The sequence below is a fragment of the Kogia breviceps genome, chromosome 19 (assembly GCF_026419965.1).
Source record: "Kogia breviceps isolate mKogBre1 chromosome 19, mKogBre1 haplotype 1, whole genome shotgun sequence".
Classification (NCBI taxonomy): Eukaryota; Metazoa; Chordata; class Mammalia; order Artiodactyla; family Physeteridae; genus Kogia; species Kogia breviceps.
In genome coordinates, this window is record NC_081328.1 from 33,314,842 (window position 1) to 33,339,728 (window position 24,887).

The window sequence follows — 24,887 nt, forward strand, 5'->3', positions numbered from 1 at the left end:
GGGACTGGGGATGACATCTCGGACAGAGATTCCCAGGCTTTGGTACTCATAGGTATAAAACAATTAAAATGAGGGAACTGGTGGTGTTGGTTGACCAGCTTTTAATTTTTCCGAAGAAAGCAATAGAGTACTATTTTAAAAGAACTATCATTGATCATTAAAAATCAGTCATAAAAATGAATCTCATTTTAAGTCCTCTGGATCATAAGATCTTTTGGAGGATGAAGCCTATCATTTTCAGCTGCATCCCAAGGGCCAAGATGGACACACATTTGGAATGGAATAATGGTGACAGCAATGATGATAATGTTTATTAAATGCTGACTAAACTAACCTCATGTCAGGGCCTGCTGCTTTGTCCTCTCGTGACCTCCCTGAGTTCTTAGAGCAAACCCAAGAGGTATTTGTATCAGTCGGGATTCAGTACAATAAACTGGAACAACTCTGGGTCTTTTAAGCAGGAAGGGATGTCATGAAGGAAATTAGGCGCTGCAAAGTCATTGGAAGGGCTGGAAGAGCAGGTTCTCATCTAGGTGCCCAGGACTGCTATCCACAATAATAAGACTGGCCAACTCTGGGAGGTGGTCACCTGAGGCTGACACTAGAACTACTGAGTCCCCAGCACAGCCCCATCGCTGTGAGCCAGCCCTCAGAAACCAGAGTCAAGGATCCTTGACCCCCACTGCTGTCCCTATAACTACCATTCACCCCAGGAGGCAGGGACCAACACTGGAGCGCTGTTGCAAAGCCTCTCATTCCTGCACCCTTGCTTATCAGCAGAAGGGCCAGGAAGAAGTTCTGTGCCTCCTGCTCACGTGGCCTACCAAATCCCGCACAAGGGTCTTTAATTAGCAGACCCTTCATTGTATCCCTAACCCTGGCTGCAAGGGCATCCAAAAAATGTAGATTTTGCCTTTCCAGGCTCTGTAGTACAAGAAGGCAGCCCAAAAGGACGGAGGACTGAAGAATGAGCAGGCCAATCCAGGCATCACTAGCCAGCCCATGGTAATCACTAGTACTATTTCTACATCTTACAAATGTGGAAACTAAGGCTTAAGTGGAGAGGTTAAGTAATTTGCTCAACATAACACAGTAAATTAGTGGTGAAGTCAGGATTTGAAATCAAGCCAGAATATTCTGGGAGCACAGCGGGAAGCAGAGAAACTGCAGATCCTGAGGCACCAGCATCTTGTCCTGCCTTCTCTTGCTGGGCCATGAAGAGAGGCAGATCAGCTCCTGGAGAGGGTTCCAGGGACTTCCCACTCCAAGACCGCTTATTGGACTCAGGAATGAATATCCAGTAACAACGCGAAAGACCAGGAACAAGCTGATCAAGGACTAGCAATGGTTCCCAAGCCGTCGCCTGTGGGCAACCAGGAGTGGTGGTGAGCAGCAGCCATCACAGCGACTCCTGCCCCTGACTACCTCCTCTCAGGATCCTTGGGCTGCCACCCTCCTTTCTTCGACCTTATAAATCTGCCCTCTAGATTGGAAGTCTAGTTGTGGGGTCAAAACCCCCAGTCTGATTTTCATAAGTCTGATTTTCCTTCTTCTCTGTCTCCAACACAGACAAGAAGAGAGAACATTTTAGGGGAAGAAAGAGAAGCTATAAATTTATACAAGGTTTAAGATTAACTGAATTTTCCCTTTTTGTTTTAACTCTCTTTGGTTTCCATGACTATGGGAAAGCATGAGCAGTCTACATCCCTTAGCCAAGCATCTTAATCTTTCCTAATTCAGAGCCCTGGCATGCATGGAGGAATAAGGGATAGTTAGATAGATAAATGGCTTAATCAATGGATGAATTAATTCGTAGATTGAGAATGCTGTAAGAAGAGATGGGCAGAGACAGAGACAAAGAGAATAAACTTTTAATAGCCAGCAACACCAGAACTGAAACAAACTGTCTCTCTAGAAACATCAGGAAGAAGAGTGCAGCTTCCAGGAAGCTGATGGGGTGTACATAGAACAATATTCACGTTGCTGAAAAAAAACAGCAACAACAAAAAATAACAGTCCCCAAACTACAAAAGAACAAATGGAATAATTACGAACTTAGTAATTAGAAACAGAAGAGGAAACCAAATGGAAAGAGAGACCTATGAAAAAACTTAATTCTATCTACAACCAGGTTCAAAGTCAAGTTCAAATCAATCAGCAAAACTCTTGAGAGGAGCCATGGGCTCCTCTTCTTGTGGCTGCAAGAAATCTGCAAGCAGCAGATTTGTCCCTACAGCCAAGATGTTCTCGGCACTCTAGGAAATCAGAGCCCAGACAAGAGCCTAGAATGCCCAGGAAACCAGAGCCAAGGTCACTGCTGTTTCTGCACATTGGGGCAGGAAGAATGGCGGATGGAGAAAGTAATCATCTGTTTTGAGTAGGAATGGCAGGGAAGCAATGTGGAGAGGGGGAGGGGAACACACACAGGTCTTTGGGTTTGCTTCTCTACTCTGCCAGCTGGCACCTGTGCCCTTAAGCAAGTTGCCTCACTTCTCTGAACTTCTGCTTCCTCACCTATGCAAAGAGATAGTGTCTTTCTCCTGATGTGGTTTCAGGATTAAAGATTCTGTATAAAAGGGCCTGTCCTGCCACCAGTGAAAGCTGTTGTCATGGGTGTTGTCCTGGGCTTCTGCCCCCATGTGCAGGCTTTGTGGCCCTCTCACTCGCAGACTGAATGCAGCTCCAGATGGAAATTGGAAACCAAGGCTTCCTTGCCGCTACCCCACCCTCATAGGGTTGCCCCAGCATTAGAGACGGGCCTTGGCCCTGGCATCTGCCCCTAATGTGTTGTTCTCGTAAACTGCTTGATAGTCTTTACCGAATGTGTACCAAACACCTGTTAAAGTCAGGTCCCTCCTCCAAAAGACATCCTCCCTGCCTTCGGCCTTGCTCTTTCTGCCCCTCTCCCAGAGGCAGGAACCCCTGTTTGGTGGCAGAGGTTCTATTATTCAGAAAAAGACCTCCAGACCAACAGAATCCTAAGTACAGGCATACCTCGTTTTACTGCACTTCGCTTTATTGTGCTTCACACATACTGTGTTTTTTATAAACTGAAGGGTTTGTGGCAACCCTGCGTTGTCATATGATGATTAACATTTTAAGCAACAGAGTTTTTGTTTTTTGGTTTTTGTTTCGTTTTGTTTGGCCTGTACCACGTGGCTTGCAGTATCTTAGTTCCCAGACCAGGGACTGAACCCGGGCCCCCAGCAGTGAAAGCACCGAGTCCTAACCACTGGACCACCAGGGAATTCCCAGCAATAAAGTATTTTTAATTAAGATGTCTACAGTGGTTTTTTTTAGACATAACGCTACTGCACACTTAATAGATGACAGTATAATGTAAACATAACTTTTCTATGCACTGGGGAATAAAAAATTCATATGACTCACTTTACTGTGATATTCCCTTTGTTTCAGTGGTCTGGAACCAAACCGCAGTATCTCTGAGGTCTGCTATATCTCCTATGTCAGGGATCCTGCAGCTGAACTTGCCCACTTCAACTGCCATCACTTCATTCCAGGCCCACCCCAGCTTCAGGCTGCCTGCCAGAGCTTACCAGGCACCTTCTGCCTTCCTGCCAAATTGTCCCCCTCCTGCAGAATGTGGCTTAGTGGAAAAGACACAGACTAGAATCAGACCTCCCTGCACATCTATTGTGTGACCTTGGGGAAGTTCTTTCACCTCTCTGAACCTCATCTATAAAATGAGGATAACAGCTTCACCGGACCATGGAGAAAACTCAAGGGATGGTGTGAGTCCTGACCCTAGCGCAGTGTCTGGCACATAGGCAGTATTCCCAGAAGATCAGCGCCCTCTCTTTTGCCTCCTCCCACCCCAGATGGCCTGTTACTAGTCATGCCTAGCTAAATCCAGAGATGTGACAGCGGTCATTAAAGCAAATTTGTCACTTGTTTCTATAGCCAGGTGGCACATGACAGCTATTAATTTTTCACACGAAAAATGGCTCTGCTAATTGAAAAACATCAAAAAGATTGAGGTTTACACAAATGTTCAGCTCTGTTTATTTTTTTAATTTACTTTTCAGCAGTCAGTAAGAACTTAATGAACTCTCATTTTTGCTTCCTCACTATTTATAGATATTAGTGCCTGTGGTGTTCTAGATGTATGTACAGTTGTCCTTTGGTATGCACGGAGGAGCCCTCTGACATAGCTGGAAGGAAAAACACAAATTAGACTGAGGCTCTCCCAAAATTTAGACCTTAGAACCCACAGGACCATGAAGACATCCCATATGGTCAGGAATGGGGTGAGAACAGAGCTCTTTGAATCCTGGGGCCAACAGGTCAAAAAGAGTGGAGACACCAGGAGCCCTGCCCACCAGTAAAACATGACTAAAACAGTCCTCTGATTTAAAGGAGGACAAACAAGTAAGAGGGCACAGGGAATTCCCTGGCAGTCCAGTGGTTAGGACTCAGCACTTTCACTGCCGGGACCCAGGCTCGATACCTGGTCAGGGAACTAGGATCCCATAAGCCATGCAGCATGACAGAAAAAAGGGGGGGGCAGAGAGAGGAATAAGCTTACCCTGTAGCACTTCCCTGAGAAGAGAGCCATGATAGCAAAGTTCCCTCTTCTATAGCCTAAGATAAGGACCTGTGGAGAGAAGGAGAAAGAGCCCCCTAAATTTCTTCACCTATAAAGGAAGCGTCCGGACCACTGACTCAAGAGGCAACAAGGATGAACTGGAATAATGGCAGCAGTTATGGAAGGTGATGGATTCAGGAGGTGTGGTTGTATCTGGCTAAGGATTGGAGATGCAGTGGGGGAGAGGTTGGAGTTTCTGGTTTAGAGAAATGGAGGATGATGCCCTTGGGGGTGAGGACCCTGTCTTGCTCATTTTTGAATCTCCCGTACCCAGCATGGATAGAGCCTGGCTCAAGGTCAAACTCAATCAGTATCCATTGAAGGAATAAGGGGATGAATAGGACTGTGGTTTCAGCAACATCCAGAGACAGGGGCTCACGAGGCTGCTTTGACACTTGATTCATGAGCCTTATGGTGCTACAGGGATGTTAGCTTGTACTGTACCTATATGTTTTGACTCCCAATCACATAATTAACAGCCAAGTTGGCAGCAGTCTCTATAGTAATGTTTGTGGGGAGATGGTAGGAAAATAATCACTCAGGAGATCAGTGTATTACAGTTCAGTCGCTTGCATAATCACAGACCTCAGGCCTTGAAAGGGTATTGAAAATTCATCCTGGAACCCTGGGCTCCTGACTGCCGTTGCAGTGTTCTTTCCCTGCGCCGTGGGCCAGAGGCAGAGGCTGCCGTGGAGACAGAGCTACACCAGCACAGGACGCTGTGAGGACCCCCGCTATGCCCACAGTAAGATCACTTCTTATGACCTGGGTTTGTCAACCACTCCCAGCCTACAAACACCAAATAATATCCTCTTCTTGGATCTCAAATACAAATGCCAAGTACACACAAAAATGATATGTGTAGGCTATCTCTTTAATTTTTTCGCATCTTTATTGGAGAATAATTGTTTTACACTGTTGTGCTAATTTCAGCTGTATAACAAAGTGAATCAGCTATATGTATACATACATCCCATATCTCCTCCCTCTTGCGTCTCCCTCCCACCCCCCTAGGTCGTCACAAAGCATCAAGTTGATCTCCCTGTGTTATGCAGCAGCTTCCCTCTAGTATAGGCTATCTCTTGATCTTTCTTATTTAGAAAAAATTTTCCAACTTTACTGAGGAATAAATAAATAATTGACAAATATAATTATATATATTTAAGTTTTGATCATTTGATATACATATACATTGTGAAATGATTACCAAGATAAAGATCATTAACACATCTGTATCTTATCTTGACAACTGAACCAAGGAGTTCATGCAGCTAGTAAGTAGCTGAGCCTGTAAGATGTGGATACCCCCTGGGCAGAGGGTCAGGAAGAGCTTTTCCAAGGATGTGATGTTTAAGCTGAGCCCTGAAAGATGAGCGAGCAGGAGCTGGCTTGAGGAAGGGGATGGTGATTATTCCCTACAAGGAGAGGGCCCAGCACATTTGAAGTCCCTGAGGTGAGAGAGCCTATGGGTTTCCATTTGCCTTGCAAAACCCCGTTTACATGAATGAAAGGAGGATTTCTCCAGAACTAATGATCTTGGATCATAACTAAGGGAGCTCAGGACAAGGAAGAAACTCATTACATTTCCTGAAAGCGTATCCCCACTCCAACTGAGTGCTCAGAAGGTGGGGGAGACGGAGAGAAGAAGAGGAGGGGATGGGAGGAGAAAAGGAGAGGAGATCTAACCCTTCCCCTTTCCAATATTCCAAAATCTATTCTGCTGGTCACTTATCATGAGAGATGCTCCATAAAAATAGATTTCTGAGACCAAATAAATTTGGGGACTACAACACCCTACATCCTCCTCTTAACAATCCCCACAGCTTGTTAACAATTTAAAGACCTTGAGAAGTCCTGCCTTAAAGAATATAGGTTCTTAAAAAAAAAAAAAAAAAAAAAAAAAAGAATATAGGTTCTCGGGCTTCCCTGGTGGCGCAGTGGTTGAGAGTCCGCCTGCCGATGCCGGGGACACGGGTTCGTGCCCCAGTCCGGGAAGATCCCACGTGCCGCGGAGCGGCTGGGCCCGTGAGCCATGGCCGCTGGGCCTGCGCGTCCGGAGCGTGTGCTCCGCAACGGGAGAGGCCACAACAATGAGAGAGGCCCGCATACCGCAAAAAAAAAAAAAAAAAAAAAAAAAGAATATAGGTTCTCCAAACTCACTTGACTACTTTTTCACTTTTTCATTTTGTGAGGTTCAGAGAGAGAGTCTTGTAAGACTCAATCACCCCTAGATGGGCAAATACCATGAATCACTCCATCAATGCACAAGGGAAACTGGAAGAGGAAATTTGCATGTGATGGATTCCTCCCAGCTCTGCATCAGACACTGTGCATACATTACCTTAGGGAAACATCAACCTGCGAGGAGGGTCCTCCCACACCTGCTATCCCCAGTTTATAGTAAAGGAAAGGGAGGCTCTGAGAGGTTAAGTTACCTGTGCAGGACCACTCAGCTAGTCCATGGCCAAGCCAGGATCTCACCCAGGTGTGTCTAGCTACAAAACTCACACTCATCCTCTGCACCATGCTACTGCCTAAAGGAAAGAAGGAAAAGGGCAAACCCTGATGGGTCCCAACTGTTTGCACAGAGTCTGTGCTGGCCGCTTACATATTCAATGCTTACAGCAATACTGAAAGGCAGATCTTATTAAACTCGTTTCACAGATGAGAAAGCGAAAGCTCAGAAAGGTTTAGTAAATTGCTACAATATCAGCTGTGATCTGGACCTAGGTCCGTCTGACTCCAAATCCTGGAATCTTTCCACCACACCATCAGTACTCGTTAACACATTCTGACCTTCTCCCTGCAGCCCTCCACCTCCACTCTCCCACCCCTCCCCACCCTGCTCCTAAAGCACTGGCTCAAAGGAGATGAGAAACAGGGACTGGGGGCTAGACTGGTCATTTGGGCACCGACACACAGAGGGGGGTTGGGGGATTAGTGTTTGTCTCCACCAGCTATGGTGAGAAATGATGGAATCCAGGCCAGATCTAAGAGTGGTTTTCACCATGGAGTGATGCGTATGAGCCAGATGAAGGAGGGGTTTGGGTTACGGAGAAAGCGTGTATTTGTTGCCTCTGATTGAAGCTAAGTGATTAAGCTCACTTCGCTTCAGTGGTCTTATCTGTCAAGTGTGGTCAACTGAACTGTCCCTGAAGGCAGTTTACTCTGCAGATGCACGAGCAGAAGAAGAGGTGGTTTCTGAAGAGAGCGGCACAGTGAGGCAAGTGCCTTTGGTCCAAAGCCAAAATCATTCAAGCACCAAGTGGCTGAAGGAAGTTCACGTCAGACTGTACAAGCTCACTTGACATGTTTGCCGTTCCTACTCCACTCTCCCCTCCTCTCAGGTCTAAAAGATCCAAGAATGTTATAATTTCTAGTCTAGTCTAGTCTAGTCTAGTTTATCTTTGCTTTGATAGAAACCAATTTGCTTCATTTCTGTGTGTCAGATTACATTATATGATTCCCACTTTTAGTTCACTACATCCATTTAGGGGAGCATAAATGGATGTATTGAAAATAATGAAACATGTTTGTAAGTAAGTGTTTCAAAAATGAGTCTCCATCTTCCTGCAGTAGGCAAGAGGTCTCAGCCTACTGTTCAGTCTTGTTCTGTTTTCCATTTGATCCCTGCACAGCAGCCTGCCTTGAGTCATGACTCCCTGTCACATCATCCACCCATTTATTTGTTAATCCCCTCATTCACTAAAATATATTCATACATTTATTTATTTATTTAACAATCACCTAGTCATAGACTGTGTTGGTTGCTTGGGAAACACGATCATAGATGAGCAAAACATAGACACTGTCCTTCTCCTTGCGTAATTTAAAGTCTAGTGGAGGAGAAAGAAATTAATCACATGCATTTAAAAAATGTATAATTAAAAACCATGATAAGGGCTTGGAAGGAACAGTACATGATGCTTGAAGGGCAAATAACAAAAGGACCTGACCTAGTTGAAGAAAGTGATGTTAGAGATGAGATCAAAAGAATGGGGGGGCAGGGGGCAGGGGGTGGGGGTACCTCTGGGACAAGATCAGATGTGCATTTTGAGAGGATCCCTGGCTACAGTGTAGAGAACAGGCTGGAAGTAGTGGCAGCAGGAGAACACGCACGCTCCAGGGAATAAGAGGAGAGCAGATGGGAGGGCTATCACAGGACTCCAGGAGGAAGGTGACGTTACCTTGAACTAGGGTGGTGACTACAGGGGGAGAACAACGGGCAGAGTTATGAGCTATTACAGTGACATCATCGACCAGAGGGTGAAAGAAGGAGGTGCCAAGATTGATTCTGGGGTCTGGGGAACTGGATAGCTGGTGAACGTAGCACTCACTGTGTGCCCAGCACTGTACCCAAGGCCTCGAGAGATACAAAGAGAGCACTGGCCTCGGACTTCCCCCGTGTCCCTGCCAGACAAAGGCCAGGTTCCATAAGCTCTCACGCAAACCCCACCTGAGTCATTAGGCCCAATACGAATACTATCACTGCGTCCTTGACCGTGCTCTGAACCCTCTGACCACATCCTCTCTGTCCTAGGAAATGCCAGGCCCAGCGCTAGACTCAGTGTAAATGAAACGGGCGAAGGCTCTTGAGCTGGTGTGGAGGTGACCTTTCCTCGGGCACTGACCCACAGCCCCACTCGCAGTCCCGCAGGTCGGCACGGGAGGGTTCGGCTGGCTTGTGACCTTGCTCTCAGTGTCCATTCCGTCCCCACTTCCATCGGCTTCTCATGCATTGCCCAGAGCCCCATCTCAGCCCCTCATCTAGTACCTGTACCTGATGACTGAATTTGGCTCTCCTGGTGTGAATCTTCGTGCCCCATGAGGTCGCACATCTGTTCTCCCGCTAGTTCTTTCTACCATCCCTGCAGGGCAGGCTTCTATAATTAAAACAATTGTAAATTGTTAAATTTACAACTTACAATTAAAATTACATATAAAACTAAATTTACAATTAAAAGCCTTGTGACAAAGAGCATGAGTGTGTCAGTTTGGGGTTTTGTTTTGGGGGGGAGAACAGAAAATATTTACTGGATGAGTGAACGGATTGGGGTGGGTGCTTGGCAGGGAGAGTGCCACTGGGCTGAAATTCTGAGACTGGAAAGCATCATTTCTTTCTCCTCCGGATGAGAGAGAAGGGACAGTATGTATCAGCCTCTGAAGACATCTTCTGTTGGCCACAGTGCTCTTTTGAACAGAGGGCAGAGGAAACAGATCTAAAGAAGGTGAATGTGAGGATAGAGGCTTTAAAATGAGCCCGCAGACTTGCTGGAAGTAACAAGATCGAGTGCCTTATGGTCACCACAACCCCATTTGGGCCTCATAATGACCCTGTTGGGTATTTTACAGGGAAAAAAACTCCAAACTCAGAAATATTATCTAACCTCTCAGATACCAGTTACTTAAACAGCTAAGTGAGGTCTCAAACTTAGTCTTCTCTCTAAAACCTGGAAGATATTCCTTCTCAAGAAAATCTACATATCTTTATACTGGTGACTTCAGAGAAAAATCTAAACACTTTCCATTCCTGCTTTCTGGTAATCTTGAATCATGTAGATAATTATCACATTCTCACATTACTGTTCTCCCCCAAAACAAAACAAAACAAAACAAAAAACTGACACACTCATGCTCTTTATCACAGGACCACTGTTTGGGTGCTGGGGGGGTACAGAAGTTTAAAAAAAAAAAAGATAGCATCTCTCAAGAAGCCCATGGTCAGGGGAGAAATAGCTAGGTAAACAGACAGGTATCCTATGATATGATAGGACATATACCTTAAGATAAGGCAGGTGGGTGTTTAAGATAGAATGGCAACAGTGAAGAAGAATTTAACCAGGAGTCCAGGAGGTTCACAGAAGAGGTGAAGTTTAAAGAGGGCATGGGGCAAATGCACTCCACCTGGGATCTACATGGGGCTGTGAGCAGGAAAGAGCTGTTGAGGACAGGAGGGCTTTCTTAAATCAAAAGGAGCCATGCCGGAAAATAGAGAAAAAGAACTTCCCCCTCTCCTTCTGCTGCTGTCTGGATATTTTCCTGTCAGGCCAGAGAATTTTTCATCACACAGGAATTAAACATTCTTGGATTAGAGAGTGAGACAACTCGCTCATGCAAGTTCTTTTCAAAGCATGTGTTGTGGGCTGCCCTGGTGGCGCAGTGGTTGCGAATCTGCCTGCTGAGGCAGGGGACACGGGTTCGTGCCCCGGTCCGGGAGGATCCCACATGCCGCAGACCGGCTGGGCCCGTGAGCCACGGCCGCTGAGCCTGCGCGTCCGGAACCTGTGCTCCGCAATGGGAGAGGCCACAGCAGTGAGAGGCCCGCGTACCACAAAAAAAAAAAAAAAGCATGTGTTGCTATAAAACTAGTGACCTGGTAAGAGCCCACAATAGGTTGGTTGTCTTCTTTTTTTTTTCTTCCTTTTCTTCCCGTTACCTGAAATGGCCAAATGTGACATATACCACCAACACTAATAAATTAGACAGCCCCAAACCCTGAGCTGAGCAACTCTGGGGAAAGTAAATATTTTTTGCAATTATCACATACACATGCAATAACCAAGGGACAAAGAAATTAGCAAATTAGTCTCATCTTTCTTAGCAGAGCTGTCACCCACTCCCCACCTCCCTCAGGCTCCCCAGGGTTTGCAGTAATTGGTTACCAATCACAAAAATCACAGGTCAGAGCATCCTCCCTCAAGTTCAGTGTGTCCCACAGGCTGGATGGCGGTGGGGAGGTATCCCTCCTCAACAAGGATGGAAAAGTTAACAATAAGGCCCAGGAAGAAGTGAGCTTTCTGAGAGCTTGAGAATAGAATCCAAGTGGGAACTTCAGAATCACTAAAAATTGATCCTTTCCCACTGTGAAAATATCTGGAAGTTATTTTAAAGAGACATGCTCTGACCTACTGCTTCTTGAGGAATGGGATCAGAAATCTTCCCATATCAAATGATTGATCAGATCTTAAGAATAGCCAAGGACATCTATTTCCACTGGCCCAGACTCCAAAGTTGAACAGGTGTCATCAGAAAGAGCTGAAATGTACTAGGGGTGATGCAGCTGTAGAATTAGGAGTCAATATCCAAATCTCTGCCACTTACTGGCTTGTGACCCTGAACTTACCTCTCTGATCCTTACTACCTGAAGGATACTAAGCAAAAGGAAGATGCAGATAATAACTCCTAGTGTTTTTATGAAGATCAAATGAAATAACCGATGAGACAGCATCTGTTGAGCTGTTCGGGTCTTCCTATTAGTATTTCTTCCAGGAAGGTCCTCCTGATCATAAATTCCTCGCCAAAGGTTTATGCCTTCAGTGAGACCCTTAAGGGCAGGAAGCACCTCATATTTCTCACTATCCCAAGCAACCAGCAGGATTTCTGAACCTAGCAAATGCTCAAGAAGTCCAAAATCTAACCATTGACTTAGGAGTTTTGCAAAGAGGGAACAGAAACTAGAGGGGATGAAGTTATCAATGAAGTAGTTCAAGATAATTCCCAGAGTTAATGTTTCCAGACAGAAAGTTCCAAGCACCCAGAACAAGGGATGTAAAAAGCCACATATCTAGGCACATCACTATAAAGTCCTGCTTTACTGAGAATAAAAAATAGATTATATCTGAAAAAGAATATATGTATATATATGTGTATATATATACACATATATATATGAATACTTTGCTGTACACCAGAAACTGACATAACATTGGAAATCAACTATACTTCAGTTTTTTTTAAAAAAGATTCTAAAAGCTTCCAAAGGAAAAGTTTTTTTTAAGTTACCTTGAAAGTAAATCGAATTAGAGTATTACCAGATTTCTCAACAGTAACAATGTATGTCAGAAAGACAATGCCTCAGAATTCTTTTTTTTTTTATATTTGGCTGCATTGGGTCTTCGTTGCTGTGCACAGGCTTTCTCTAGTTGTGGCGAGCATGGGCTACTCTTTGTTGCGGTGCATGGGCTTCTCATTGCGGTGGCCTCTCTTGTTGCAGAGCACAGGCTCTAGGTGCACGGGCTTCAGTAGCTGTGGCATGCGGGCTCAGTAGTTGTTGCTCGCGGGCTCTAGAGCACAGGCTCGGTAGTTGTGGCGCACAGGCTTAGCTGCTCTGCGGCATGTGGGATCTTCCTGGACCAGGTCTCAAACCCGTGTCCCCTGCATTGGCAGGCAGATGCTGTGCCACCAGGGAAGTCCCGCCTCAGAATTCTAAGGGCGTTAATTTTCAGACTCAAGCTGATATTTTCATACACACAAGTTCTTAAGAAATTTGTCTCCAATACACCTTATTTTAGGACGTTATTTGAGAATGTGCCAGAGCAAAACAAAGAACTAACCCAAGAAAATGGAAGATGAAGGACCAGAAAATGAAGGATAACAGCCAAGAGAGCAGTCAAGCAGAATCTCAGAATCCAGATGGGACAGAACAAAGGGTTGCAGAAAACAAACACCTTGATCTAATGGCAGTTTGCGGTGGGGGTGGAGGAGATGGCTATAAAGGCAGGCAATACAATAAATTAAATGTAATCAAAGTACATTACTTCCTTTTCTTGTTAATAATATTTACTTAGTCGTAATAATGGAAACACCATGTAACTGAAAATAACTAAATTACCATATTGGGAGGGTTGAATAGGGGAGGGGAGACTGGTGCAATAGACAAAAATCCTTATTTGTTACAGCAGGAAGTAAACAGAAAATGTCTAAAGATGATAGACCATGAAATAGTAGCATGATATTACTTAGAGATACAGAAGCAACTAGAAGCAACCAGAAGAAAGGGCTAAAGGGATTCAAAATTGTAGCCTCTAAGAAGTAGGGCTGAGGGGTAGGAGGGATGAGGAAGAGACTGTTTTTTCTGGTAAACATTTCCCTACCACTTGATTTCTCAACCATGCACAGTATTGCTTTGACAAATATTTTAAAATCGGAGTGAAATATGATATGAAACAATAAATCCGACGGACAAGAGAAAGAACACAAAGCAGCTAATGTATTGAGGGTTTGGGGTAATTGTTTTCTATTACATTTAGTCATAGTGGTAAAATGAACAAATATACATGTATTATACAATTATATATTATATTTTATTATTATATAGTATATAATTATTTTAAATATTATATATTTTATATCTATTTATGTATACTTATATATTAGGCCTAATTTCAGCATGTAACACAAAAATTTTTAATTTATTATTAAAAAAATTCTGGGAAGATGACAGCAGTGGGATTATAAGTTCTCATACCTCCAAATTAAAAAAAAAAAAAAAAAAGAGCAACTAGATAACAAAACCAAAAAAGGACAAAAATGGGGGCTTCCCTGGTGGCGCAGTGGTTGAGAGTCCGCCTGCCGATGCAGGGAACACGGGTTCGTGCCCCGGTCCGGGAAGATCCCACATGCCACGGAGCGGCTGGGCCCGTGAGCCATGGCCACTGAGCCTGCGCGTCCGGAGCCTGTGCTCTGCAAAGGGAGAGGCCACAACAGTGAGAGGCCCACGTACTGCAAAAAACAAAAAACAAAAAACAAAAAACAAAAAAAAAAAAAAAAAAGGACAAAAATGGTCAAAATGTGACAAGGTATACTCATAAACCCCAAAATACAAATGAGTGAGGACAAACCACCAACAACCACAAGACCTGAGCACCATCAGCATCCAGTAGGAAGAAGTAAAGAGAAGCCACAGGGCAGCAGCTGAGAACAGGAGAACCCTGAAGCAGCCCACCCGTATTCACTAGGAAACATGGAGGGCCACTTGGAAAGCAGCAGCCCAAAACGGGAAGGGTTTAGCTGTCTCCAATACTGCGTGAGTGTAAGGGTCTGTGGTAAAGACAGAGCTTACTGCTAGGACTGGGCCCCACGTGCAGGAGAAACGAAACACTGAAAAGACAGGTCCATAAAACAAAATAAAACTGTGACTGTTCAAATCAAGCTCAAACACATTTTTTTAAACCACAAGACATAAAAGAACATTATAAATCAGAAAAAGTCAGAAGTGAGAGGACAGAATTCAGGAAAGACCTGCAAAGAAACGATAAAAATCATTTCTGAAAAAAGACTGGTCTAGAAGAAACACAAGATCATATAAGCACAACCTGTTTCTTAAGAGAAACAGAAAGTGAAAATCAGGGAAAAAATTAAAATAAAGAGAAATGAAGAAGAGATAAAAAGGATTCAAGAGAAACTTGAATAAGAGAAACTTGAATAAACTTCAACAAATATTGAAGATAGCCAAAGAAGATCATTATAATAGAGTCTTTAAAGAAAAAACCAGAACAAGGGACTAGAACAGGCACCAAAAACTATGATTCAAGAGAACTTTCCTGAAATAAAAAAAGATTTGAAACTTCATATTGAAAGGGTAGACCCCAAACCTGAGAATACTAACCCAGAATGACCAGCAGCAAAACATTCTAGAAAAATTACTGGGTTTTTAAAGAAAAAGAAAAATTCCTTTAACAATCTAGAAAATATGAGCATATGATTTAATAAATGAAAGAAATTCAAATTATTATCAGACTTTTCAACAGCAACACTATATGCCAAAAGGAAATAGAGTAACATATTCAAGATACTCAAGGAAAGAAAGTATGAGCCAGAAACTTTACATCTAGTAAAACTGACCTTCAAGTGTAAAAGACTGTTGTTTCGCAACCTCAGGAGTTCCCCTGGGTGAAATCTGAAACTCCCCCCACGCCCCCCCACAGAGTGCAAGGAGAGATAGAAGAAAGAGGCAGACCCTCCAGATTGGGAGGTGGCAGGTTTAAGGAGCAGGGAACTTACCTACAAGACTTGTCTTGGGTGCCACAAAAAGAGATCTCTGCACTGCCCACCAGAATCTTAAAGTTTATATAGAGGACTTAGCTGGGTTCAGTCACGGTATTCAGTCCAGCTGGTCTCAGCAACACCGTACTGTCAAGGCTGCTTCCGTGAGGCAGCTTCTAGTGCGGAGAAGGCAGGCGGAACGCACGTTCCAAGCATGGGGCAAGGGGGCGAGGGGGTGGCAGGGAGGAACCTCCAACTGCCCAGGTCCAGCTCATGGGTCAACCAGCAGTCATGTCCTCTGGATGACCTCATCCAACAAAGACAGACAAGTGCTACCAACATGCAATAAATTACCCACCCCACCTCCAGTTCTGTCTACTGAACAGGTCTGGAAATAATAACCAACTTCAATAGTGACTGATCATCGCAACCAGAGTGTGTAGTCTCGAAACATAATTTCTCATTCAAAGAAACCAGTGATCTCAAAGAAATGGCTTGTTCCAGGCCTGGGGCAGGAAATATGCAAGATGAGCATGGAACATTTTGTCATACTAAATAGTGAGGAAGCTGTATGAAAACCACTAGAGTCATGTCAAAGGACTCAGGGACAAACCTGAAGAAGCTTCCGCTGGCCAAAGATGGGAGAACTTGAGCTTCAGTGACAATAACTGCAGCAGATTAAAACCCATCAAACATTTAAATTCATAGATTTGTAATGATATTAATATTAACAATAAAAAGGTTGGTCACCCTCAGAGGATGATAGAAAACCAACTCATCATCTTGAAAACTGGTGAGTAATGGGGTTAACAGATACAAACTACTATATATAAAATAAATAAGCAACAGGGATATACTGTATAGCACAGGGAATTATATCCATTATCTTGTAACAACCTATAATGGAATATAATATGCAAAAATAACGATTTACTTTGCTGTACACCAGAAACTAACACAATATTGTAAATCAACTCTACCAGAAACTAACACAATATTGTAAATAAACTGTACTTAAAAAAAAAAAAAGAAAACCACTAGTGAGTTAAAGGGAAATAACCCAGCATTTATCCTACCTTTCCTATATGACCGCACCACTGAGTAACCAAATAACAAGTGAGGATATCTCTTTATTAAAGTATTCCAACTAATAAATAAAAGGAAATGATAGAATATCACCATTCTACAACCCCTAACGGAATTAAGCATAAAAAAGACCACCAGGGCTTCCCTGGTGGCGCAGTGGTTGAGAATCCGCCTGCCGATGCGGGAGACACGGGTTCGTGCCCTGGTCCGGGAGGATCCCACGTGCCGCGGAGCGACTAAGCCCGTGAGCCATGGCCGCCGGGCCTGCGCGTCCGGAGCCTGTGCTCCGCAACCGGAGAGGCCACAGCAGTGAGAGGCCCGCATACCGCAAAAAAAAAAAAAAAAAAAAAAAAAAAAAAAAAAAAAAAAAAAAAAAAAAAAAAAAAAAAAGACCACCAGACATTATTCACCTTCTATACTCATGCCTAAAACCACCTGTAGTTTTGCCAAAGAGATTGACCCTGAGCTCTGATCCAGCCTCTGATCTATCTGCCAATTTATAAGAAATAGAGGACTGAGGAGTATGCCTAACTGCACCATGAGAAAGCAATCAGCAAAGCCCAGACTGTGGGTAACTCTACAAGTCAAATGGTTTGAATTCTTCAACAGAGAAATTGTAAAAAAAAAAAAAAAAAAAAAAAAGGATGGAGGAAGAATTTACAGATTAAAAGAGACTTAAAAGAAATATCACATTTTTTTAATGGGCAAGACTAAACAATACTCTTTTAGGACATACATTTGCATAATAAAACTAAAAAAGCAAAGATGTGATTACTATAAAAGTCAGGAGAGTGGTTATTTATAGGAAGAGAGGGCACTGGATAGGGACAAGCCATGTGCAGGGGTTCCCGGGGTGGATGGCAAAGTTCTATTTCTTGACCTGGGTGATGTTTGCCTAATAATAAATAATTTGGTAAGCCATAGATTTGTTATGTGTGAGTTTTGGTATCTGTGCTTTATTTTTCAATTAAAAATGTGTGACATGCTTAAGTAAAGATAGTAAATTGGGATTTTCACACAGGGGTGATGGGAGTATAAACTGATAAGGGTTTTGTAAAGCAATTTAGCCATATCTATCCATATTTCAAATTAATACTGGTCCCATGTGCTTCACAGGGTCAGAAGAAAACGAAATAATAAATGTGACTACAGATGGATAAGTGTGAAGAACTATAGAAACACAAGGTAAAGACAAACTCAGGCTGATCGAGCACCTCATAAATGTCAGGGAGAGTGCTATATAAAGAGTCCTTTATACATATCATCTCATTGAAACCTTTATAATCTCTGTCAGATAATTATCATTTCAGATGTGGCAACGAAGGCTCAGAGAGGTTTAGTAACCTACCCAGAGTTACCTAGCCAACAAGTGAAAGAGCTTTCACTTCAGAAATTACTATTGCAGAGGTAAGAGAATAGGGAAGCACTAGCATCTACCCTGACAATTCGTTGGACATCAAAGAAGAATGAAACCCAGTGCTTTCATTGAACAAAATGGAATATTCTTGCTGATATATAAAAGCAAGAAGCCCAGAGGCCTTGGATGAGAAATAATCTTTTATAGAAAGAGTAACAGTGTAAAAACACATTAGTATCTTTTCAGCAATATCATATTACAATACCTGTTATGAGAATTAAATGATTCTGGGCTTCCCTGGTGGCGCAGTGGTTGGGAGTCTGCCTGCCAATGCAGGGGACACGGGTTCGAGCCCCAGTCAGGGAAGATCCCACATGCCGCGGAGCAACTAAGCCCGTGCACCACAACTACTAAGCCTGCGCTCTAGAGGCTGTGAGCCACAACTACTGAGACCGTGTGCCACAACTACTGAAGCCCGTGTGCCTAGAGCCCGTGCTCCCAACAGAGAAGCCACCACAATGAGAAGCCTGCACACTGCAACGAAGAGTAGACCCTGCTTGCTGCAACTAGAGAAAGCCCGCACGCTGCAACTAGAGAAAGCCTGCACGCAGCAACGAAGATCCAACGCAGCCAAAAATAAAAATAAAATAAATAAAATAAAATAATTTTTAAAAACAAGTGGGTTTTTTTGTTGTTTTTGTTTTAATTTATTTTATTTATTTATTTTTGGCTGCGTTGGGTCTTCGTTGCTGTGCGCGGGCTTCCTCTAGTTGCAGCAAGTGGGGGCTACTCTTTGTTGCGGTGCATGGGCTTCTAATTGCGGTGGCTTCTCTTGTTGCGGAGCACAGGCTCTAGGCATGCTGGCTTTGGTAGTTGTGGCTCGCGGGCTCTAGAGCGCAGGCTCAGTAGTTGTGGTGCACGGGCTTAGTTACTCCGCAGCATGTGGGATCTTCCCGGACCAGGGCTTGAACCTGTGTCCCTCGCGTTGGTGGGCTGATTCTTAACCACTGCGCCACCAGGGAAGCCCTAACAAGTGTTTTTAAAAAGAAAGAATTAAATGATTCTGCAGTTTTCAAATGCATAAACATATGATAGGTCTTATTTCAAGTTGGAGGGACTCGAAGTAATTCTACTCAGTAGGCATCTAGGTGAACACCCAGCTGAAGGCTCAGTGCTCACATTGCATGGATGAACCCACCAGCCTCACAGCCGCTGAGTGCCCTTCCTGGTCCCTCCTGAGAGAGACCTGCATCCCAGAGCCTCTGAGCGACAGGCAGAAGTTTGGCCCTTGGGTTTCTGGAGAAAGCACCAGGCAGAATTTTGGTAAGAGGAGGAGCGGCAGGAAGGAGAGAGAATTCACAGACGTGAAAGTCAGGCAAGTCTCCAAGGAAAACACCACTCATTCCAGAGGCCACTCTGAGAAAAGAAGGAGCACTGGACTCAGAGTCAGGACACCTGGGGTCCTGACTGTCATTTACTGGATTTGTGACCTCAGACCAAGTCATTTAACATTTCTGAAACTCAGTCTTCCCAGGGGCATAAAAGGGTTAATGAAAACTGCCCTGCTTACCTCCTCGGGCTGATGAGACAATAATAACAGCTGGCATCTACTGAATGCTTGCCATATGCCAGGCAATGGGCCAAACGTTTTATATGCTGCAGTACTTCTTAATTCTCCATCAAGCCTCTGGAGTGGCCTCTATTATTGCCCCTCTTTTACAGGTGAAGAAACTGAGACTTGGAGAGTGTAAATAATTTGCCCAAGTTAGGGCTGACATTCTAAAGCAAGTAGATTGACTCTGGGTTCTATGCTCTTAACTGTGATGCTGTACTGCCCCCTGGAGTACATACAACATAACTAAAAGGACCCTGTGTCCTTAAAACTGTACAACAGGAAGACACACAGTAGGTACCAAATGCCATCTATAACGCAATGTCTCCCCAAGCAAAGCAGAAGGGATGCTTCAAGGACACCTCCAAGTGAAGACTGAAGAATGTAGGGAGATTCAGGAATATGTCCTTCAAACCCTCAAGACAAGAGAGACTTGGAGATAGCAGGAGGGGGTGTTGTATCCTCTCCTACCCCACCCCCTTCCCTGTGAGACAGCCAGAGGTGCTCCCTGCACAAGAGAGAGGTCCTGGGAGTTTCCAAGGTTGCACAGGACAGTCTGCTTTTTGTAGAGGAGACAAGAGGAGCCTTCTGAGAGCACAGACTCAAGGTCTTCTGGTGAAAAGAGACAGCTAGCCGCAGTGAGCATCCCCACAGAGAGTGAAGAGCATGGGGTACTGTAGTAGAAACGGCATTAAAGTACAAGTCAGGAAACTTGGGATGGAGTATCAAAACTTGGATCCTAAGTCTAGCTCCAACATGGACAAGTTGTGTGCCCTTGGATAAATCATTCCACTGTCAAGACCAGATGACCTCTAAGGTCCCTACCAAACTTGATTCCCACAGCCCTATCTTCTCTGTTCTGCCTGGGCCATGGGGCCCTTGGATGGAAGAAGGGACTCATTACTTATGAAGTCCTTATTATGGGCAATGTATTGTCAGAGTCTTTTTAAAATAGTAATAGCATTAATATGACATATATCAAGAATTTACTCTGTGCTTGACCCAGTGCTAAACTGCTTTATGTTATGATAAGAAAAGTTATCCAAAAGTTGGAAATAAGACAAAATGATCTCTCCATATCTTTATTAGGGCATTGTCTAAGAAAAAAGAGAAGCTGTAGCATTCTCTCTCCCCAAACTGAGAGGGGGAACGAGGTGGATGGGCAGATCCATCGAAGAGGAGAGAGAGGTCCACCGGAGACCCGGGGTCTTCAGGGACAACCCAGGGTTCCAAATAAAGAGAAGCAGTCAGAGAGTGCACAGGGAGTCTTCCCAATAGGATGAGAAATTCCATAGAGCATAGTAGAGGCCAAGGCCTTAGAGAGGAATGGGGTGCGGTGACATGGAGGCACTGGGCTAACTCCTACTCACTCTTCCAAACTCAATTTAAACCTGGCTTCCTCAGGGAGCCTTCCAGGACCCTTCGGACCAGGTCGAGCTTCCCTGCTCCGTGACCCAAAGCACTCTGCCCTTCCCTTCCAGTTACGCTTGTTGAACTTGCAATTACCTGTCTAATGTGTGATTTTCCCTTCGTGAGAGGAAGGCCTGTATCTGTCCATGACTGCTGGGAATCCAGCATGAACGACACAGTACCTGACGTACACAGGAGCTCACCTGATATTCAGTGCATGGATAGATGAATGGATGATCTAAAGATTCAGGTGAAGGCAACAGGAATAGGGAGTGAGAGTCTGAGGTAGAACAGAGAACAGAGGCCCATTAAAATAACAGTATTTCATCTTCTGAGAATTTGATTTCCTTTCACAAGTCCATGCATGCTTTCTGAAGGGAGCCAGGACCTACAAAGAGGGAATTCTGTCACCTCTCAGCTGTCTGTGAGATAACGCATTTGCCCACTGCTGGCGCTGCCTCAAAGTTTCAGAGTTTATTTTCAACTCATTACCTATTTTTAAAACTACTGACTTGAGTTTTGCCTCTGGCTATCGGCAGTTCATCTCTCCTTATGCTTCAGCATTCTCTCTTAAGCTCTTTTTTACAACTTAACCTCCAAAATAGTCCCAATTTCAAGTATACTGACCTGCTGTCTGTATAAACCATCAAAATACCTCAGAAGTTTCATTTCTATATTCATGTTATACCTCCAAGATGGCGTCTCACATCAGAAAGTGGCACAAAAATCCTTAGTAAACTCTTGCATCTTGATTTGAGATGCAGAAAATGTGCTTTTAGTCATTATCAGTCCATATTTACCCCTTGTTCTCTCTGTAATCAAGTCAGATTTTCTTGAACTCATAAAATTACGTATCTAATATATGAAGCAAGCACTGAACTAGATGCTGGAGATACAGAGATTAATAAAATACTAGCAGGACAGAAATATATTAACAAATGCATGTCAAGGATGGGTTGAGGGGAGGAGGAAGACTATTAACTTCTCTTATGGACAACGTGGATCATAGAACTTTGTTGTTTTTTTCTTAATGGAATCAGAATGATAGCATAGGCAAAGTACGATAATAATAGGTATCATTTTCCCTCATTAGGTTATGAACAAGAATATCCAGTGGTGAAACTTTATCACTGTTTAGCTGTCAAAGAGAAAGAAGGGAAGGGGAATGTTCATGCCCGTCAGTGGAAATGTCATTGGCATAGCCTTTTTGGAGAGCGATTTTTATCAAACTTTTAAATCAAAAATTTTAATGTCTTGGGCTTCCCTGGTGGCGCAGTGGTTGAGAATCCGCCTGCCGATGCAGGAGACACGGGTTCGTGCCCCGGTCCGGGAAGATCCCACATGCCGCGGAGCAACTGAGCCCGTGAGCCATGGCCGCTGAGCCTGCGCGTCCGGAGCCTGTGCTCCGCAACGGGAGAGGCCACAACAGTGAGAGGCCCGCATACCGCAAAAAAAAAAAAAAAAAAAAAAAAAAAAAAAAATTTAATGTCTTTATCTAGCAATTCTATTTCCAGGTATCTCCCCTGGAGGAATACGTATGTGTACAAAGAGCCTGTATAAGACAGTTAATTGCAGCATTGTTTAGTTACAATAGTAAAAGACAGAAAACTACCCAAATGTTCCTCAGTCAGAGATACTATGCAGTAGTTACAAAGGAGGTAAATCCATATGCACTGCCATATCGGCTGGGTAAGTGAAAATAAGTGCAAATAGCGAGTTGGAGAATACTGCAACTTGGGCCCACTGTTGTTAAAAAAAATAAAACAAAAAAATTTTAAAACATGCATGCATGTATCTGCGGCAAGCACTGTTGGTTTTCTCTCAACAGCATTCCCTCCTCCCCCGCCCTCCTTGCAAACAGAATGCCCAGAATTTTTTCAAGCAACAGGCAGATAGCAATGTGCTATCTGGGGCAAGAGGTCCCACTCCCAGCCCTTGGGATGAAGCATGATTGGTTTTATGGAAAAATCGGTCCTCTTAGACAGTGATTGGTCTAGAGGTGGGCCTGTGACCCTATTCTGCCAAGGAAACATGAGGGAAAGTCTGCAGGGAGACTTCTATCGAAGACTTTCTCCTTTGATCAAAAAGAAAAGCCCTTGGCGAGGATGTGGAGAAAAGGCTACCCTTGTACACTGTTGCTGGGAATGTAAATTGGTGTTGCCTCTATGGAAAACAGTATGGAGGAGCCTCAAAAAATGAAAAAAAGAACTATCATGTATGATCCAGCAATATCACTTCTGGGAACATATCCAAAGGTAACAAAAACACTGACTCAAAAAGATATCTGTGTGTTTATGGCAGCTTTATTTACAATAGCCAAGACATGGAAACAACCTACGTGTCCACTAATGGGTGAATGGATAAAGAAGTTGTGCTATACACACACACACACATATATATATATATATATACACACACACACACAAACACACACACACACACACACACACACACACATATACACATAAAAGAGAATGTTATTCCACCATAAAAAAATGAGGAAATCCTACCACTTGCAATAAAATGGACCTTGAAGGCATGGACCTAAGTCAAATAAGTCAGACGAAGACAAATATTATATGATCTCACTTATATAGGGAATCTAAAAATAATAATAACCAAACGCACAGTAAAAGAGATCAGACTGTGGTTACCAGAAAGTGGGGGTAGGGGGAGAGAGGGAATTGGAGGAAGGTGGGCAAAAGATACAAACTTCCAGCTGCAAGATACAGAAGTACTAGGGTGTACTGTACATAATGTACAACATAATGACTACAGAGAACACTGCTGTGTGGCGCATATAGGAAAGATGTTGAGAGTAAATCTCTCTGCCACCTCCATCTATGTTATCTACTATTAATGGAATTTTGTGCAAATCCCTTTGGGTGTATTGATAAATTAATATGCAAGTCATTTGGGGGGATCTATATACTAGCTACAAATTTTCTATGCAGTAAACATGGTTTTTATATAAATTGTAAATTTATCCAACTAATTTGTTGAAATAATTCCAATGAATTGGAACTGCAAGGACTAAGGATATCCAAAATTTATTGTTTGAGTCCAAACTAGATTCCCCCCTACTATATAGATGGGACCTCATCAATCTTGTCCCATGTTTATGTGGGTCTTTTTCCTAAAGCAGTACAAATGTTAGATTTTTAATCTTTGGTAATATTACAAAGAAATTGCTTTTCTTATTGTTCAGCTCAGTCATCTTCATATATGCTTAATCCTTACTAGTCACTTGTGTTATTTCATTTTCTTCTGTTTTTTGTTTTTTCATTTCCCTTGGTATATCAATGTGTTTGTTACTGGTTTCTAAGAACTCATTTATGACTGAGGATGGTAACAATTTGTCATGCAATGCAAATGAAATACCATATTTTATTGCCATCAACTTACTATGGTTATTTGTATTTTGGTTGTATATTAAAATATAATCATGTTGTGTTTATAAAAAAAGAGTAAATCCCAAGAGTTCTCATCACAAAAATTTTCCTTTATTCTTTTCTTCTTCCTTTTCTTTTCTTTTTAGTGTACTACATGAGATGAATGTTAGCGGAACCTATCGTGGTGATCATTTCACAATATATGTAAGTTAAACCATCATGGCTGTATGCCTTAAACATATAGAGTGACGTATGTCAATTACTTCTCAATAAAACTGGAAAAAAGAAAAAGAAAAGTCCTAGCCAGGGAAGAGACTATTTTCTCCCTGTTCCCTTCCTTCCAGCTTGGAATGCTCTTAGGTTGTGTGAGGATGTGAGACTTCAGGTACAGCAGCTATTTTGCAGCCATGAGAAACGGGCAAAGAGAACCACAGACACACTGACCAAAGATAGGGCATTGCTGAGCCATCAAATGGATTCTGAAGCCAGCCTGCCACCTCTAGACTTCATAAACATTAAATGTCCTTATGATTTAAGCCAGTATTTGTCAGGTTTTCTTGCATCTGAACATATAATTGACTCAATAACCCCCCCAAAAAAACACTACTAGCAAAATATACATCGAACTGTTAATAGAGGTTCCGTTGGATAGGAAAGAGC

General features: G+C 43.3%; 1 pseudogene; it reads left to right on the plus strand.

The window, feature by feature from the left end:
• Positions 1–24,447, plus strand: part of LOC131746464 (RAD52 motif-containing protein 1-like) — a 37,029-nt pseudogene extending 12,582 nt beyond the window's left edge.
• The last annotated feature ends 440 nt before the right edge of the window (positions 24,448–24,887 follow it).